This window comes from Ovis aries, chromosome 3, assembly GCF_016772045.2.
Source record: "Ovis aries strain OAR_USU_Benz2616 breed Rambouillet chromosome 3, ARS-UI_Ramb_v3.0, whole genome shotgun sequence".
In the NCBI taxonomy this organism is placed as follows: Eukaryota; Metazoa; Chordata; class Mammalia; order Artiodactyla; family Bovidae; genus Ovis; species Ovis aries.
Window position 1 is genome coordinate 207,577,743 of NC_056056.1, and position 19,182 is coordinate 207,596,924.

Below are 19,182 nucleotides of genomic sequence, written 5' to 3' on the forward strand. Positions count from 1 at the left end.
GCAAGTTCCATGTCAAATCCTTTTAGAGGATTGGCCCTCAAATGCCATCTTCTTCAAAGGAAATGCAAGATGAGTGAACTGACCTGCTTTCTCACCTGTCTTAGAGGCTAATGAGGGCATGCTCACAAGTGCTCCAGGTCACTCATTTCGAAAAGGATGTAAACTTGGTCCATATTCACACACTCCTTCCTAACAAGGTGAACTCATGGGGGGGAAAAAAAAATAAAACAGTTCTAAACATCTCTGAGATGTCACATCACCAGTTTGTAACTTGTTCTTGGACACCAAACTGGATGCGAGCTTCAAAGTGGAAGGTTGGCTGGTGGGAGAGAATGGATACAGCTTTCCTTATCCTGCCTCAATATACACAGGCCAATTAAAAATCTAACTGTACGTAGCTACCTCTTCCCTTTCATCTCTCATTTGTTCCTTTAGTGGCTACAGACACTTCTTTGCTCGTCTCCCATGTCTATTTGATTATCCAATCCTTATAAATCCATTCTTTCTTCTCCATCTCTTCCCACTAATTTTTCAGGATGCTGCTATTTCTTGTCTCTCCAAGGATCTCTCCTTCTAAGTGAATTATAGCAGTTCATATACATCTTCAAGTCGATGTAAGGCAAATTGGTGCTCACCCACACCCTGTATTCAGGTGGGACAAGAGAGCAAGAAAGTGGAGACCTAGGCAGAGGGGATCCAGAAGAATGGATGTAGGTAGAAAGATCAGGAACATTTGGCTATTTATGTTTCAGAGATATGCATGGAGGCATCTGACATGACTGATCTCTTAGAGGAAGAATTTCAGACCACGGGGCTTCTTTGAAAACATCTCTTTTCAGATGTTTCAAGATTGTTTCAAGATTGCTTGAATCTGGTTACTATTGAAAATGTAATTGTGATCCTGCTGTGACTCCTCAGGGTAGAGAGAGCTGTCATGAAGACCTGGCAAAGTAAAGATTACGTTTACACAACACTACCCCCTGCACCCGCCACGCCCTGGCCAATTCCACTCTGGACATGTGGGGAAGCTGCTGAACTAATATAAAACCTGAGAGTGCTGGCCTGGTTGTGAGCTGGACCCACCCAGTTTCTTGGTTGATGACTCTGGGTGGTTTCTAGGGCTCCACCCTCCACTCACGCTTGCAGTCTTCATAGTTCTAGGCTGTGCTTGGGGATGGAAAGATGCCCAGGGCTTCTTCCAGGGCAGCTCACATGGCTGTTCACTTGGGAAGTGATGAAATAGATGACATATGATGAAATAAGGCACACATGCAAGAAGCTCAGTGAACTCCAAGAAAACACAGATAAACAATTACATTCAGGAAGACACTATATGAAGAAAACAAGATGAAAAAATTATCATCATCATTATTATTGTTTTTAATTTTTGGTTGCACTGAGTCTTTGTTGCTGCACATGGGCTTTCTCTAAATGCAGCAAGCAGGCACTAATCTTTGTGGGCAGCAGGTTTCTCTATGCGAGGGCTTCTCTTATTGTGAACAGGGTCTAGGCACCCAGGCTTCAGGGATTGCAGCATCACCTCCTATTTGTGATTTGCGGGTCCTAGAGCTCAGGCCCAGTAATTGTTGAGCTAGGGTGTTACTTCACAGAATAAATTCAGATTTTTTTTTAACAAAGATAGAAATCATAAAAAAGGAAGTAAACAGGGAGTTTGCTGATGGTTTCGTGGTTAGGATTCGATGCATTTGCTGCTGGTCTGGATTCAATGCCAGTAGGGGAACTGAGATCCCTCAAGCTTTGCAGTGAGGCAAATAGAAGGAACAAAACAGAAAAATGAACCAAACAGAAATTCAGATGCTTAAGATTCAGTTCAGTTCAGTGGTTCAGTCGTGTCCAATTCTTTGCGATCCCATGGACTGCAGCATGCCAGGCTTCCCTGTCCATCACCATCACCTAGATCTTGCCCAAACTCATGTCCATTGAGTCGGTGATGCCATCATCCAACCGTTTCATCCCCTGCCATCCCCTTCTCCTCCTGCCCTCAATCTTTCCCAGCATCAGGGTCTTTCCTAATGAGTCAGTTTTTCGTATCAGGTTGTCAAAATATTGGAGTTTCAGCTTCAGCATCAGTCCTTCCAATGAATATTCAGGACTGACTTCCTTTTGGGTGGACTGGTTGGATCAGCTGCTTAAGGCTACAATGAATGACATGCAACAAAATGAAAAATGCTGCCTAGAGCATCAACAGCAGCAGAAGACCCTGTAACTCAGAAGGCAGGACCACTGAGATTACCCAGCCAGGGGACAAAGGAAAAGAGGAATGACCAAGTGTGGAAGAACCTGTGTGAACTGTGGGGCAACATTCACAGAAACAACCTGCACATTACTGGAGTCCAGGAAGGAGAAGAGAGGGAGAAAGGGTCAGAGATTGCACTTCAAGAAATAATACCAGAAAAGTCCCAAATCTGATGAGATTTAGACATCCAAGTTCATGTAGCTAATAGGTCACTCCTCAGAGGTCATTCAAAATGATCATCCCCAAGACACACTACTTGTAATCAAGAAAAAGAGAGAATTCTATAAGCAGCAAGAGAAAAGTAAATGCTCACGAAAGAGAAATTCCCTTAAAAATATCTGTGGACTTCTTAGTCGAAACCTGACAGTCCAGGAGAGAAAGGGATGATATATTCAATCTTATGAAAAACAAACAAACAAACCTACCAACCAAGAATAATTTTCTCAGGAAGGTTGTTTTTCATAAATGAAGATGATATAAAGACTTTGCCGATATAAAGTCAAGTCATGAATATCCTGTTGAGGGAAATAACAGTTGAGGAAATTCCCCAACATTAGGGTTGTCTTACAAGATTGCCAAGGGGAATTCTTCAAACTAAATGAAGGATGCTAATTTGTATATGAAAGAAGTAGAAATATGCAACAGACCTGTAAATGTAAATACTGAATCCAATTCAGCACACTCTAACGCTGAAATATGGTAGTGTGCTAACCAGTTAACTTTAGTCTAAAGAAAGTATTAAAATAGCTATGGAGAAAAATATTTGGTTAGTGGATATACAATATAGAGAGAGGTAAATTGACATCAAAAACAAAATGCGTAGAAGAGGTTAAAAAGGTAGAGCTTTTGCATGTCATTGGAATTAACTTGTTATCAGTGTAGTATATACTGTTGTCCCTCTAAGATGTTTTATGTGAGCCATGTGGCAACAAAATGTAAAAGCCTACAGTAGATTCACAAAAAGTAACAACAAGGGACTCAAAGAGCAACATTATCCAAAATTATCAGTTCACAGTTCTAACTGTTGTGCAGAACAGTTGAGTTGTCCTGGTCTCCACATCATCTTTCAAGATCAGCCCAAGACGACTCTCCTTCAGAAAGTGAAAGACTAATTAAGCTGTCTGTTATTTTAAGGCAAAGAAATCTTTTGGGACGTCATCTCCTTCCTTATGTCATATCGATGGTGCAGCTGTACTTTTTTAATCGCAAATTTTCTTCCTGTGATATTGCTGTGTGGTTTTAATGAAAAACTGCCAATGATAAACCATATGAATATCCTGTCTCCTCAGCTGTGTTTGACTAAGACTTATTAAGAAGCCACATGTAGGTACTTTGTGGTTTGTCTTGTGTATCCTTAGAGATAGAGATTTGCAAGTTTGTTGTGACATATTTGTTGGTGATAAGCTGCTTGTTTTTGAAAATCAAATCTTGCCTTACTAATTGCAAGAAACAAGCTGAAGCTCCAGTACTTTGGCCACCTCATGCAAAGAGTTGACTCACTGGAAAAGACTCTGATGCTGGGAGGGATTGGGGGCAGAAGGGGACAACCAAGGATGAGATGGCTGGATGGCATCACGGACTCGATGGACGTGAGTCTGAGTGAATTCCGGGGAATGGTAATGAATAGGGAGGCCCGGCGTGCCGTGATTCATGGGGTCGCAAAGAGTCGGACATGACTGAGCGACTGAACTGAACTGAACTGAACTATGCCTTTAAAACAAAAATATTAGCTAAATGATGTTCTCAGAAACATTTCTTTATATTTAAGACGATTTCTCGTCAACATTTAGTACAGTGCCACTCAGCATTCAATAAATATTAGCTGAGCATCTGTTAAGTTATAGAGAGGGGAGATACAGAGCTTATACACAGGCACAGGCCTCTCTCCAATCCTGGGCCATGGCAAGACCTCAGACAATGCCTGCGGACTGCAGGCTCCTTGGTTAGCATGCCCAGATTGGGAAGCATTCGATGACAAGGAAAAGAGATCTGTTCACAGAGTCTTTGATGTTAAAGGAGGAAGACATTTTGCTGTGTTTCTAGTGTTCTTAGGCTGGTCTGCGGGCAGGACTCAGCTGCACCAAAGCTCCACATGCGACAGAGCCTCAGTTCATAGACTTTGAGTCTGAGCAATCACTCAGGCTTTGAACTCTGAGTGCCAGCCCAGAGGCACTAACCTTAGGTCTCAGTGGTTTAAGAATCACCACCCACAAGAACTCATTAGCTCTGCAGTTGGTAATTACATCAGCTCTGAGAAAAGGTGGGTTAACCATGAAGTTAATGAAGTGTGTTCTTCAGAGCCTCTCCTTGCTCCAGCCCCTTCCAAGTCCCAAGGGGGCCCTAGAGCTGTGGTTAAAACAGGGAGGACTCTATGATCCTTGCCCCTCACCGTGTCTTCTGCCTGCCTTTTGCCTGTGGAAAACTTTAGTCAAAGAATACGTTTAATTGGAGAAGCAAGAAACATGGAAACAAAGGAAAACATTTAGAGGAGACTAAATAATAATAATGTGGTCATTAAGCACAGTAAGGACCTTTGGTTCTTTCTCAAGGGTTATGGATGATATTCTGAGCCATGTCCTGGGAGCTTCTTATAGATACAGAACACCAGGTGGAGTAGTGACTACATGATGACCACACTGTACCCAGGACTTGAGCACCCACAGTTCTGAGAACTGACCGCAAAGACATGGGAACAAAAGATTAACTGTACCTGAAACAACCCATGGGTGTTTTGGATGGCATCACCGACTCAATGGACATGAGTATGAGCAAGCTCTGGGAGTTGGTGATGGATAGGAAAGCGTGGTGTGCTGCCGCCCATGGGTCACAAAGAGTCGCGCTTGACTGAGCAACTGAACTGAACTGAGAACAACCGAGATGATGCTAATCAGACCACTGATGACCAATTAGAAGGTGCCTGTTAGAGATGACTGTGCTCTTTCTGCATAACCTCCCCCCACCCCAGCTCTGTCTATAGATGCTCTCACCCTCTTCTTGTCATTGGGTGGGCGGAGTCGGCCCTTGTACAATGTCCACCACCCTCCCCGCCAGTTGCTGGCATCTGAAATAAAACGAACTTTCCTTTCCACCAACCTGGCCTTTATACTGGCTTTTGAGTGGTTAGCAGCCGGACCCCTCACATATACCTTTTGGTTACATGGTTACAAGGAGATAGGTTTTGAACGTGCCATCTTCTTCAGTTGAGGGAAAAGAAAAACATTCAGCACAATTATTTCTTACCCAAAGGAGAAGAATTTAATTAACTACATGGAGAGCTAAATGCAAGAATCAGATTTGTTCCGGAAATCACTAGTACAGGATTGGTGGAATGTAATAATAAGATCAAAGATGATGAACTGACTAACTCAGAGCAAAGGAGAGCTGTTTCAGGATGAAGGTCAAGATGCTCAGAGACAAAAATGGGGAAATGGAAGCACAACTGTCAGCACAGACTGGTGTAAAGGGAAGAGGAGCTGCGCCAGCTGTGAATGCTCTTAAACAGAAGTTTAGATCTAGTTTTTGGTCAGTCAGTCATGGTGGCTAGGAATCAACCAAGCCCCAAAGAGGAATCAAGTTGAGACCTGAGGGAGCAGCTTGGGGGTGAAGACACAGAAGGAAGAGGAGATCCCGGAAAGTACCTGCTTCATGGGACAGATTCTGTCTTCCTTTCAAGTCTTCAGAATAGGCTCTGATCTGAGGCTGGAACAACGGACTCCCAAGTCTCAGAAGGAACACACACGTGCACACACACATTCATGACCAACCTGCAAACGTGCTGTGGGCAGTGAGGCTCCACAGGCTCACACGTGTACCACGTGGAACACGCAGCTTCTGGGGCAGGAAAGAGAGAAACTAGAGAGTCACACGGGGTTTCCATGCCTCTGCTCAGAAGTGACACAGGTGGCAACACCCACGTTTCATTGGCCAGAATGAGTCACTGGGAGATAGAAAAACAGCTATTTGATGATATTACTATTGATGCCACATCCTTGGTAGCAATGCTGTCAGTTTTTTTTTTTCCTTGCCTTGGTGAAGTTTCTGAGGTACAATTTTATGCAGAAATTAAAGGTCATTAGACCGTCCCCAGAATGGGGTTTGAAGACCTTCTGTATCTGGTTCCTCGTCTGGTGTGTCTCTGGCTCCTTTCTCCACTTCTGTGTGTGCTGAGTGGGAGTAGTCAGATTCGTGTCTCCCCTGCCCCCACGCTCCCCACTCAGCATCACTAACTGCAGGGTGATTTTCAGCATTTGTTTATGCATTCATTTCTTTATATATCCACTATTTGTTAAGCTCTCTCTATGTGTCTTTACTTGACTTTAAAGAGATATTGAAGAGGAAGACACAATACTTCCTGTCAAGAAGCCCCCAGTTTAGAGACAGCGAGCAAGGTTTTACAGATTAAATAAACACAGCAGTAATTTTGAGCTGGAGGAATTAGAAAGAGTCCAGAGATGTGACAATTCTGTGCTTTTAAAAAGAAGAGAAGATTTATGAATTTTCTTTCTGTAATGGGCTTAAAAATGTGTCCTCTAGAATCAAAATATACGTAAATGTATATTCTCTATTTTTATCACTGATTTCATCTTGTGCACTAGCAAGGGATGTGTGTGTGGACTGAAAGTTCCATAAAGTTAACACAGACTCTCCTGTTTAAAATTTATCCCTCAACTTAGCTCAGGTTCATGGTAATAACTGTCTTGTCATTTCTAGTTCAAGCTCGCTGCTGAGGCTGGTTTTCCTCTATTTCAGAAGGCATCTTCTTGTCTCTCCTCCCACAGATGGTGTCTGGGGTGAGAGGGCTTCTTCCTTTCCAACAGCAGCAGGGAAGGACCCTTTGTCTCATGCTCTCCACTTAGAATCTGCTTGTCTTTGATTTAGTAGCTTTGATCTGCTCTTGTCTCTGGTATCTGATGTTGCACTATGGAGGAATGAATGAGGCCAGTTCAGTGCCACACTCTTTGTTCGATGTTTCTGGTTATAGACTGTAAAGGGCTGAACAGAGATGATGGACTGGACCTCACCAGCTCATGAACTTTATCTTTCCTTCACGCTCTTGTGATGAAGTGATCTTTGGTAAAGGAGTCTTTACTACCCTCGGTCCCATCCATGCAAGGAACGCAGATGGTGAAGGAGGTCTCCAATGCTTTGGTGTAACAACTCAGTTAATAATTTTCCTTTAGAGTTGTATAACTCTTTTTATTTTCAGATTTTATTATATTATTTTAATTATTTTTTACTTTACAATATTGTATTGATTTGGCCTCTTTTTTAAAATATAAATTTATTTACTTTTAATTGGAGGTTAATTACTTTACAATATTGTATTGGTTTTGCCATACATCAACATGAATCCACCACAGGTATACATGTGTTCCCCATCCTGAACCCCCTCTCCCCTCCCTCCCCATAATGATTTGGGAGAATGGCATTGAAACATGTATACCTCTTTATTAATTTAAAAATATTTTGTATTTTAGTCTGTCTGATTGGTCCTAAGGAAATTTTCCTCAAGCAAGCAAGTTTAATTATCAACTTTTCTAGCAAAGAGATTACTGAACCTCTGACCACCATTTTCTCATGGTGATTTGGGAATAATAATGCTACATGTTGTATTGCTTTAGAATCCATAAGGACAAATAGTTAGCCTAAGTAAAAGAACAAGATTCTTTCTGCTCTTTACTTCTGTACTTCTAATTCAACATGGAAGATGTTTAAAATTCTTTACAACAAAATTTCTTCCTGGTACAGTTGTGTGTGGTTTGAATTGAAAATGTGCCAGATGATAAATACATAAGCATCCTGACCACTCGGCCGTATCTGATTAAGACAGAACAGGAGGCTTCATGGTCTTCACCTGTCAGTGTGCTGTGGTTTGTCTTCTTTATCTTCAGATAGAGAAATTTGCAGCGTTTATGCATGTTTAGAGCTGGCTCTCTCAGCACTGCTCTTGTATTGGGGCTAGGTTGTTTCTAGTTATTGCAATTTACTGCATTCATTGCAGAAAGGCGTTGAAGTGAACCGTATATAGCTCATACCATTTAACAGTATTGAAATATCATTCAAACGAATGATGCAGCTTGCACTGTGCTGTTACATCCTCACAACAAGTTAAATTATTTCTCAAAAGATTTCTTTTTGATTTAAATGATTTGAGTAAAATACCAGGCTGCCATTCATTCATTCAGGTATACAAGAGACATCATTACAATTTTTAGTTAGCCAAGCACTGGGGATGTGGAAGTGAATTAGACACAAAATGTTTTACCAAGTACATTCGAGTTTATAAAGTAAAATGATTAAGTAAACAACTTAATTCACAAAAGCTCACCAATGGCAAGGTCGAGGTTCTTGAGCAGTTACATGGGGCACAGAGAGAAGGGGTGATGTGTGGAAGACTCACAACTCTGAATGGCACCAACGACCATCACAGCATGTGGTTCCCGGGAGAGTTCTGACAGCCTCGGTCAAGGCTCCAGGTAACAGAATTGAATTCCTGTTCTAGAGTCCTGAGATTCCTGGGATGAGATGGTGGGTGATGCCCTAACACTGCTTCTCTACTGCTACGTGTGTGTGTGTGTGTGTGTGTGTGTGTGTGTGTGTGTTAGTCGCTCAGCTGTGACCAATTCATTGCGACTCCATGGACTGTGGCCCCTCCAGGCTCCTCTGTCCATGGGATTTCCCAGGAAAGAATACTGAAGTGGGTTGTCATTTCCTTCTCCAGAGAATCTTCCTGACCCAGGGATTGAACTCAGATCTCCTGCATTGCAGGCAGATTCTTTATCATCTGAGCCATCAAAAAAACAAGCTAACAGTAGTACATAATACTACTACTATGTGCTACTGCTATTGTCTGGAAAGTTCCATGGACAAAGGAACCTGGCATGGGTTCGCAAGGTGTTGGCCACGACTGAGCACATCAGCATCAGCACATGTACTACTGTCAACTAGTGTTGTCAGATCACATGCTAATGCCAACTCACCTAATCCGCACCAAAATCAGTCATCTTGGTGGCGTCATAACCGTCCTTTACTAATCAGAGAGTGTAAGAACCCTGTTCAAGGCCCACACTTGGCATGTGGCTAAACTGTGAGTCAAGACCAGGCAGTCTGTCTCCCGAGCCTGTTTTCCTGACCCCTGTACTGCACTCTCTCATGTTCATTGTGGACACAGCTGGGTTAGTGTCCTCCCTAAAACTTTCCTCCTTCAAATCTTTGATGAGATTGGCTACTGAGATTTCTTTATGTGTCAGAAAGATGTAGCTTCATCTAACGGTGAGTTGGTCCATGTTGACCCTGCACCCCCAGCTCTGGGGTAGAGGGTGCTGTGGGGACAGGCTGCCAGCCCTGAATTTGCCACTCCTTATAGCCTACCTCTTTCTATAAAGTGTCTGGAGCTGCTGACAGCATCTCACCTGTGAGATCTCCATCCCAAGTTGAGACCATGTGTACCTGGTTCACTAAACACATCCCTGTGTCATCCTGTGGGAGGGATACTGGACCCCAGGAAGCATGTCCCGTGTTCTAGGTGTCTGTCTGGTAGTTTCTGGTGATGGTGTGGAGTCCATAACTGGGTAAGGAATGATAACTCTGGGCCAAGAGGGAGTAGAGCATCAGTTCCAAGTGACTCAGCAGATCCTGGTCTTACTTCAGCAACTGGATTTTGATATTTATAATCAGTTTTTATGATTAATCTGTTAAAGGTCCAGATATAGAAGGAGGTGGGGTCAGGTACAGTCATGGGGCTTGAGAGTGAGAGGACCAGATGACAAGGAAGTGATTCTTGCATCAGTGATGGGTAAATATTAGCCTATTTAGAGGAAGAAAAGCATGTGTTCAACTGTCTTTTCTCCCAAGTCTCAATAGGAAGGACAGGCATGGCGGGACAGAGTAGTTGTGTCTGCTGACTGGGATGAGGGGTCCCTCTGGTGGGGGGACGTGGCAGGGCTGTGGACTAACCTGCAGCTGCCCTCAGTGTTGGCCCTACTGAGACCTTAAGGGGGCCGTGGGTGGCTCTTGAAGCTGTCTCTCAGCTCCGGTGGGGACTCTGGGGCCTGTGTGTCACAGATGCTTCCTTCCACGTCTGTGCTGAAAAGATGGAGTCAGGGTGAGGGGGCCTCAAGGTGGGCTTGTGTGGACCACAGGGCTGCATCATGGAAATCTTGAGCCTGAGGGGGCATGAAGAAAGGGGACAGCACATTAATGACCTTGAATTTTGATCAGAGAGCTCTATCTTGCATCCCTTATGGCCCTTCTCAGTCTCTCTATTCATCCCTGGGGTACCTTCTGGGGAGCATCTGGGAGCTTCTCTGATGAGTGGAAACAGAACAAGGCAGCAATGGCTACACTGGACACCATCCCTTCTGCTTGGATCTGTCCCCTCAGCCCACCTGGGCTTCCATTCTTGCCTCCACCTTTCCTGTTAAATGCAGAACAGAGGAGGTGGGTTCATCGGTGGTTTCAGGCAGCATGCACCCCTTTCTCTTCTCTGCTTCACTCTCCCCTTCTTTGCCCCCCTGCCTGCAGCTATCATGTAGCAGACTTTCTATTTCCCATCTCTCTGAAGCTGTTCCCTTAAATTATATTTTGCGTCTTCTTTATTTATGGTTTTATAATACAAATGTATCCCGATTCTTATCAAACCATACTCTCAGCATATAAAGGGGGTACATGTGAGGTTTAGAAAACTTTAGTCTTTCTAAAGTAGAATTTTCTTGTTTTCATTGTTTAGTCACTTAGTCATGCCCAACTCATTTCGACACGGTGGACTGTAGCTGGCCAGGCCATTCTGTCTGCAGAATTCTCCAGGCAAGAATACTGGAGTGGGTTGCCATTTCCTTCTCCAGGGGATCATCCCGACCCAGGGATTGAATCCACGTCTCTTGCTTTGTGGGGAGATTCTTTCCTGCTGAGCCATCAGTGAAGGCCCCTGTTTTCTTCTAGAGATCCCTGCTCCTAATTTGGTGGGCTAGAGTTGAATGACGACTCCTACTTTCTCTTTGTTTCCTTTAACAGCAATCTCTTTCTCTCCGTCAGCATCATTTAGTGACTAGCTGAAAGAGATACTTCACATAAGTGAAACGCAATAAAGGGAAAGGGATTTAACCCGTCTGAATGTCCCTATAGGGAACCCACCTGCCAATGCAGGAGAAGCAGATTTGATCCTTGAGTCAGAAAGATCCCTTTAGAAGGAAACGGCAACCCCCTCCAGTATTCTTGCCTAGGAAATCCATTGGACAGAAGAGGCTGGCGAGTTACAGTCCATGGGTTGCAAAGAGTCAGACACGACTCAGCATGCAGGCACTTGCTCCAGGACCTAGTCTCCAGATCATTCTGAGAAGGAGGAAAACCCTGCAATCTCATCCCCCAACTTGACGGGTCTCACTTCATGCCTTCACAGTCACCTGTGAATTCCTGTACTCCTGGTCCTCATTTTCTGCTGACCTGATAAATACACTCATATTTCAAGATGTGCTTCTCAAAAGCATATATACGCATATACATACATACCTATGCACATATTGATTTTCAATTTATACTAATTCACTGAACTGAAAATTTATGCTTTGGGCACTTTTTTGTATGTATGCTATACATCAAATTAAAAAGCTAAAAAAAAAAAAAAAAAAAAAAAGACTTCTTGTAGTTCTCTGCTTCCACTCTGAGCTCAGTGCGGGGGAAGATCAATACTTGATTCTAAAAATGTTATTCTCCACAGGTCCACAGATCCCATACCCAGACCCTGTGAGATCTCATAGTCTTCAGATATTGACCAGGGTGATCAGGGGAGAAGAAAGGCACTCATGATTTTTGACGCAACTTTTCTATCCCAGTCCCAGTCATGGGACCTGGCTCTCAGGACCGTGAGAAGTCAGAGGACCGTGTTGCTCATATAAGGAGATGTGGAAGATTCAGAAGCTCATTGGTGTCTGAGCTTCAGAAAGGGGCAGATGCAGCCTCCGATAGTGCCTGAAATGGTGAGAGGTGTCGCTATTGGCTCTCAGGAGGGAGGGTGTAAGGGGTGGTCTATATAGACCCCAGTCGGCAACCTGACGCCTCCTCACAGGCTGATCCTGCAGCTGGGACTGTGACCTTGAGGACGTGGGGTCAGGATGGCTCTGGGCAGACGCCTCTCCCTGCGGGGACTCTGTGTCCTCCTCCTCGGCACCATGGTGGGTGGTCAAGGTAAGAGCTGCCCCTCTGTCCTGGGTCCACAGCAGGCAGGAGTCTGGAGTTCTGGAGCTGAGCCTCAGTGTTTCTGACCAAAAAAGAACCATGCTGATGTGAATACTGGTCCCTCTCCTATGGGGGGCGTCCACTGGTCATAGCGGCAGATTTTACAGAGCAGTGAGGTTTGGTCTGGACTGAGCTGGGTCAGCCTGAGTCCCCTCCACAGTCACTCTTGTCCTCAGGGAGCTTCTAGGGTCCCAGTGGCTCCCAGTGTGTGGAAGGTCCAGCGACTGACCCCAGCGGGGACTCTGGGCTATTCCCACATGCTCCACATGCCTGGTGTGTGAGCACTGCCCCTGGGTCCCCATGTTTCCTGTGTCTTCGCTCCTGTAGGCTCTGTGCTTGTGTGTGTGTATGTGTGCAGGTGAGGAGTGTGTGAGGGTGTGTGTGTGTGAAGTTGTATGTGGGTATGAAGAGTATGTGTTTGTGGAGAGTGTGAGGAGTGTGCAAGTGATGTATTAAGGTGTGTGAGGAGTATGTGTGGGTGAGTGAGGGTGAGTGAGGAATGTGTGAGGAGTGTGTGAGGAGTATGTGAGGGTGTGTGAGTCTGTGTGTGGGGGGAGGGGAGTGTGTGAGCCTGTGTGTGTGTGTGAGGCGAGGTGGAGCCTGTCTGTGTGAGAGGAACCGAGCTGCTGAGCAGGGACTGAGTCCGTTGGTCTGTGAAGCACACAGGGTGTCCACAGGGCTGGGTGTCACGGCTGCTGCATGTAACTGGATCAGAGATAATCGTGCACCTGCCTGCCTCTTTCTGGCTCCTCTCCCTCATCTCTCGGGCTCCCCTCTGCTTGTTGCCGTGTCTACCCAGCACTGGGCTCTGTGAGAGGCTCTGCCTGCTTGCCTCACCTGTTCCCACCAGGTGTCCATAGGGAGCAGAGAGCCCGCATCCAGGAGAGGGGACTTCTTGTCTGTTCTGTTCAGTTCAGTTCAGTCGCTCACTGGTGTCTGACTCTGTGATCCCATGGACCACAGCACACCAGGCCTCCCTGTCCATTGCCAACTCCCGGAGTCTACCCAGACTCATGTCCATTGAGTCGATGATGCCATCCAACCATCTCATCCTCTGTCGTCCCCTTCTCCTCCCATCTTCTCTCTTTCCCAGCTTCAGGGTCTTTTCTGACGTTTCAGCTTTTCACAGCAGGTGGCCAAAGTATTGGAGTTTAGCTTTCCACATCAGTCCTTCCAATGAATGACTTATCCCTCTGTTTGTAAATGCTGCAGTTGACATGCAGCCCCACGTGTATAAATTCCCAAGTCCCTGCCCCGGTCCCTGTGACTCCTTTCCTGATGTGCTGGGGGCCTGGGACGGTCCTTTGCCCTCCCAGGAGCTGCTGTGACTCTGTAGGGAGCCCTTTCTCCGTGCCCTCTCCTGTCCCTCCCTGGGAGCTGCTTTCCCCTGAGTGAGGGTGGAGAGTGTTACCAATCCTTCCTCATGGTCTGCAGGGTTTCTTTGGACAAATCCGCTGATGTCCTTATGGGAGTCCTCTTCGGTGACAGAATTTATTCTTCTTTTTAGACTTTTAGAATCTCTCTCTGTCTTTGCTTTTGGATGGTCTACTCTGTGCATCTTGGAGAAGGTGGTTTTGGATTGAAATTTTGGGGTGACTTATTAGCTTCTTGAACTTAGATGTTCAGATCTTTCCGCAGGTTTGGAAATTCACAGCCTGTCTTCCTGTTTTAATTATTTACTTTTGGCTGTGCTAGGTCTCCTTGCTGCCCGCGGGCTTTCTCTAGCTGCGGTGAGCAGGGGCTGCTCCTCGCTGCAGTGCACAGGCTTCTCACTGCAGGGGCTTCTCTTGGTGCAGAGCACAGGCTCTGGGTGCACACGTTTCAGCAGCTGGGGCACGCTGGCGTAGCTGCTCTGCGGATTGTGGCATCTCCTGGACCAGGGATTGAACCCATGTCCCCTGCACTGGCAGGTGGGTTCTTAACCACTACACCACCAGGGAGGTCCTCAGCCCTTAATTCTTTTCTCCTTCACTTCTTCTGCTCTGACTCCAGTCCGTACATTGTTTCTCTTTATGGTGTCCACTGGCTTTCTATATTCCTTTCCTCCTCTTTTGGCTCCTCTATTTGGATGCTTTCAACTAATCTTCCTTCTAACACATTGGTTCTTTTGTCTTTTTCTTTCCCTTGGTCAAGTCTGTTGTTGAGTCTCTGTGTTGAATTCTTCAGTTTGCTCATTGTATTGTGCATGTTAAGTCGCCTCAGTCATGTCTGACTCTTTGTGACCCTATGGACTGTAGCCCACCAGGCTCCTCATCCACAGGATTCTCCAGGCAAGAATACTGAAGTGGGTTGCCATGTACTCCTCCAGGGATCTTCCAGACCTAGGGTTCGAACCCAAGTCTCTTACATATCCTGCACTTGCAGACAGGTTCTTTACCACTAGCGCCACCTGGGAAGCCCATTCATTTATTATTCAGCTTCAAAATATCTGGTTGAAGAATTGAAAGTCACTCAGTCATGTTTGGCTCTTTGTGACCCCATGGGTACACAGTCCATGGAATTCTCCAGGCCTTACTGGAGTGGGTAGTCTTTCCCTTCTCCAGGGGGTGTTCCCCACCCAAGGGTCAAACACAGGTCTCCAGCATTGCAGACTGATTCTCTGCCAGCTAAGCCACAAGAGAAGACCAAGAGAAGACTGGAGTGGGGAGCCTGTTCCTTCTCCAGCAGATATTCCTGATGCAGGAATTGAACCGGGGTCTCCTGCATTGCAGGTGGATTCTTTAACCAATTGAGCTATCAAAGAATCACAAAATATCTGGTTAGTTCCTTTTTTCAAGACATTGAGTCTTCTGATGCTGGGACAGATTGAAAGTGGGAGGAGAAGGGGATTACAGACGATGAGATGCTTGCATGGCATCACTGACTGAATGGATATGAGTCTGAGTAAACTCCAGGAGTTGGTGATGGACAGGGAGGCCGGGTGTACTGTAGTCCAAGGGGTCTCAAAGAATCAGACACGCCTGAGTGACTGAACTGAACTGTACACTGGTAATGTCTCCATCTATGATGTTCCTACTAATGAACTCCTTTTTATATTCAGAAACCAGAGTCATCTTATGACTTAATCACTAAAGTGACATATGATCACTTTCGTCAAAATCCATTAGTTAGATGTGTGTTACCAGGTACATTGGAGTGTGGAATTACACAAAGACATGAACACCAGATGGCAGGAATAACCAGGGCATTTTAGGGCCTGTTACCCAGCCCTCTGTTCCTGAGCTGGATGAGATCCTCCCTATGGACAGGGAAAGAGAGGGAGGATTCCTCCCTGGTTCCCGGTCCATGAGCTGCAACTGAGATGGAGAAGCTGGGCCCTAGTAGCCTTGGGCACATCTACAGGGAGGGCAGCATCCAAAGTCTCTGAAGGCCTGTCCTCGATGGTGTCCCTGGAGCTGGTTCTACAGGCTCCTGAGAAATACCTGGTGCCTCCCTTCCTGCTCGTGTTCAGTGATGGCACACTGGGGGCTTCGAGTTGGCCATGCTGGGAATGTTTATACCACAGAGGTCAGGAAATACTATATCCCATGCACTGTTTTGCTCCCCTGAGAGCTAATGTTTTAAATATTATACCACTCTAAGTCTCCTAAAATCTTTCCTGTCGTGTGTCTCTTTTGCAGTACTGGAGCTGAGGCTGAAGGATGGAGCCCACCGCTGTGAGGGGAGAGTGGAAGTGAAGCACCAGGGAGAATGGGGCACAGTGGATCATCTGGACTGGAGCTTGAAGGATGCATCTGTAGTGTGTAGACAGCTGGGGTGTGGAGCTGCCGTTGGTATTCCTCAAGAGGCTTATTTTGGGCCAGGACTTGGCCCCATTTGGCTTGTGTATACTTTGTGTGAAGGGACAGAGTCAACTGTCAGTGACTGTAGGCATTCTAATATTAAAGACTATCGTAATGATAGCTATTCCCACAACTGGGATGCTGGAGTAGTCTGCTCAGGTAAGTCCTGTCTGGCCTGTGTGGGGATCTCTAGCAGGAAAAGCCTCTGTCTTATCACAGGAATGACTCGAGATTATGGATACAGCCTTTAGAACATGCTTGGGTGAAGGGTCTTTGTGATGTGTCACAGGAGGCAGAGGTGAGGTCAAAAGTTTCATACAGATTCAGCTTCTGGGTTCGACCTCTGTGGCACAGTCTCAGCATGGTAATTGTTCTGTTTTCTTTGACATAATGCTCAGTAGGATGTGGCTACATTGTTGGCGGGGGCAAGGGGTGTCATAGGAGAGTTCTACGTAACAAGGCTTATTATCCTCATTGGTCCTAAAAGTCAGAGTCACCACACTCCATCAGGTTGGTATGTGGGTGATGTGCCAATAGAACAGGATCAACCAAGCAATGGTGACCCCAAAAGGGCATGTGAAGACCCATGGACAAGTGACCATACCCGAAGTCATGGTGCAGTTACACAGGAAAAGGTGTGAGAGAAATTCAGGTGCATTTAAATGCCCCTAGGTCACAGTCAGAGGAAGCCAGAAGCGGGACTCACGGCAGGGAAAATCTCATCACACTGGTGTACCTGATGAATTGAGTGGGGAGCTCACATCACATTTGCAGGGATGTTGAGGGAGCAGGAAAATGCAGTCTTGAAGTTTACAACACAGCAGCTGAAGCACATCATGTATAAGAGGCAGTGAAGCTAGGAATTCCTGGGGTTCTCAAGGCAAGAATACTGAAGTGGTTTGCCTTTCCTTCTCCAGTAGACCATGTCTTGTCAGAACTCTCCACTAAGACCCGTCTGTCTTGGGTGGCCCTACATGGCATGGCTCATAGTTTCATTGAGTTAGACAAGGCTGTGGTCCATGAACTGTGAACTTCCAAATGTTCAAGCTGGATTTAAAAAGAACAGAGGAACCAGAAGTCAAATTGCCAACATCCGTTCGATCACTGAAAATGCAAGAGATTCCAGAAAAACATCTACTTCTACTTTATTGACTATGCCAAAGCCTTTAACTGTGTGGATCACAACAAACTGGAAACTTCTTCAAGAGATGGGAATACCAGACCATCTGACCTTCATCCTGAGAAATCTGTATGTAGGTCAAGAAGCAACAGTTAGAACTGGACATGGAACAAAAGACTGGTTCCAAATCAGGGAAGGAGTACGTCAAGTCTGTATATTGTCACCCTGCTTATTTAACTTCTATCAGTGGCACCCCACTCCAGTACTCCTGCCTGGAAAATCCCATGGATGGAGGAGCCTGGAAGGCTGCAGTCCTTGGGTTCACTGAGGGTCGGACATGACTGAGTAAGTTCACTTTCACTTTTCACTTTCATGCATTGGAGAAGGAAATGGCAACCCACCTCAGTGTTCTTGCCTGGAGTATCCCAGGGACGGGGGAGCCTGGTGGGCTGCTGTCTATGGGGTCACACAGAGTTGAAGTGGCTTAGCAGCAGTAGCAGCAACATGCAGAGTACATCTTGAGAAATGTTGGACTGGATGAAGCACAAGCTGGAATCAAGATTGTAGGGAGAAATATCAATAACCTCAGATGCAGATTAAATCACACTTATGGCCGAAAGATGCTTACTCCTTGGAAGAAAAGTTATGAGCAACCTAGACAGCATATTAAAAAGGAGAGATATTACTTTGCCAACTAAGGTCCATCTAGTCAAGGCTATGGTTTTTCCTGTGGTCATGTATGGATGTGAGGGTTGGACTGTGAAGAAGGTTGAGCACTGAAGAACTGATGCTTTTGAACTGTGGTGTTGGAGAAGACTCTTGAGAGTCCCTTGGACTGCAAGGAGATCCAACCAGTCCATTCTGAAGGAGATCAACCCTGGGATTTCTTTGGAAGGAATGATGCTAAAGCTGAAACTCCAGTACTTTGGCCACCTCATGCGAAGAGTTGACTCATTGGAAAAGACTCTGATGCTGGAAGGGATTGGGGACAGGAGGAGAAGGGGACAACAGAGGATGAGATGGCTGGATGGCATCACGGACTCAATGTACGCGAGTCTGAATGAACTCCGGGAGTTGGTGATGGACAGGGAGGCCTGGCGTGCTGTGATTCATGGGGTCACAGAGTCGGACACGACTGAGCGACTGAACTGAACTGAACTGAACTGAACTAATATTTAAACCCTGATTGTGGTTTGTACTCCTAAATACCATTGCTCTAACTTAGACTGTCACATTTTTATGAATTGTTCCAGTTTCCTTCTATTTCTCTCTTTTTTAAAAAATATAAATTTATTTATTTTAATTGGAGGTTAATTACTTTACAATATTGTATTGGTTTTGCCATACATCAACATGAATCCGCCACAGGTATACACATGTTTCTCTTTTTGTCACTAGTTTCCTCCCCCGGTCTGTCTTTTCTGTATTTTCAGACATATTTTAATGATGTGAAGATAAGTCAAAGTGGTGGTGATGTAGCAGAAATAAGATTAGAATAGCATGTGTTTTCATTATCTTAATCAGAACTCTTGGAGTTTCTTCTGCTCAACCTTAGGAGTCAGGTATGGAAGAGAAATTTCTGCCTTAGTAGTGGATTGTGGAAGTGAAGTACCGTGTTTAGGAGAAATCTAGAGTGGAAACAATGACCAGAGGAGAATGTAGAGAAGCTTGTTTGAAATAAGGAGGAGATTTCATGGAGTTCAAGTGGAAGGTCTGGGAGGGAACACACAAATTGTGACGGACTGTGGTGCAAGCGTTCCAGGTTGCTTCAGCCCTGTCCTACTCTTTGT

At 45.4% G+C, this 19,182-nt stretch overlaps 1 long non-coding RNA gene and 1 pseudogene across 1 annotated transcript; one reads left to right on the forward strand and one right to left on the reverse strand.

Moving 5' to 3' along the window:
- Positions 1-1,356: 1,356 nt before the first annotated feature.
- LOC132659491 (uncharacterized) lies at positions 1,357-6,104 on the reverse strand. Its single transcript, XR_009600010.1, has 2 exons — positions 5,896-6,104; positions 1,357-2,156 (listed from the first exon to the last, which is right to left on the reverse strand). It is a non-coding gene; the product is annotated as an uncharacterized LOC132659491 (long non-coding RNA).
- A 6,209-nt stretch (positions 6,105-12,313) lies between these two features.
- The window catches only part of LOC132659487 (antigen WC1.1-like), a 51,796-nt pseudogene continuing 44,927 nt past the window's right edge, over positions 12,314-19,182 (forward strand).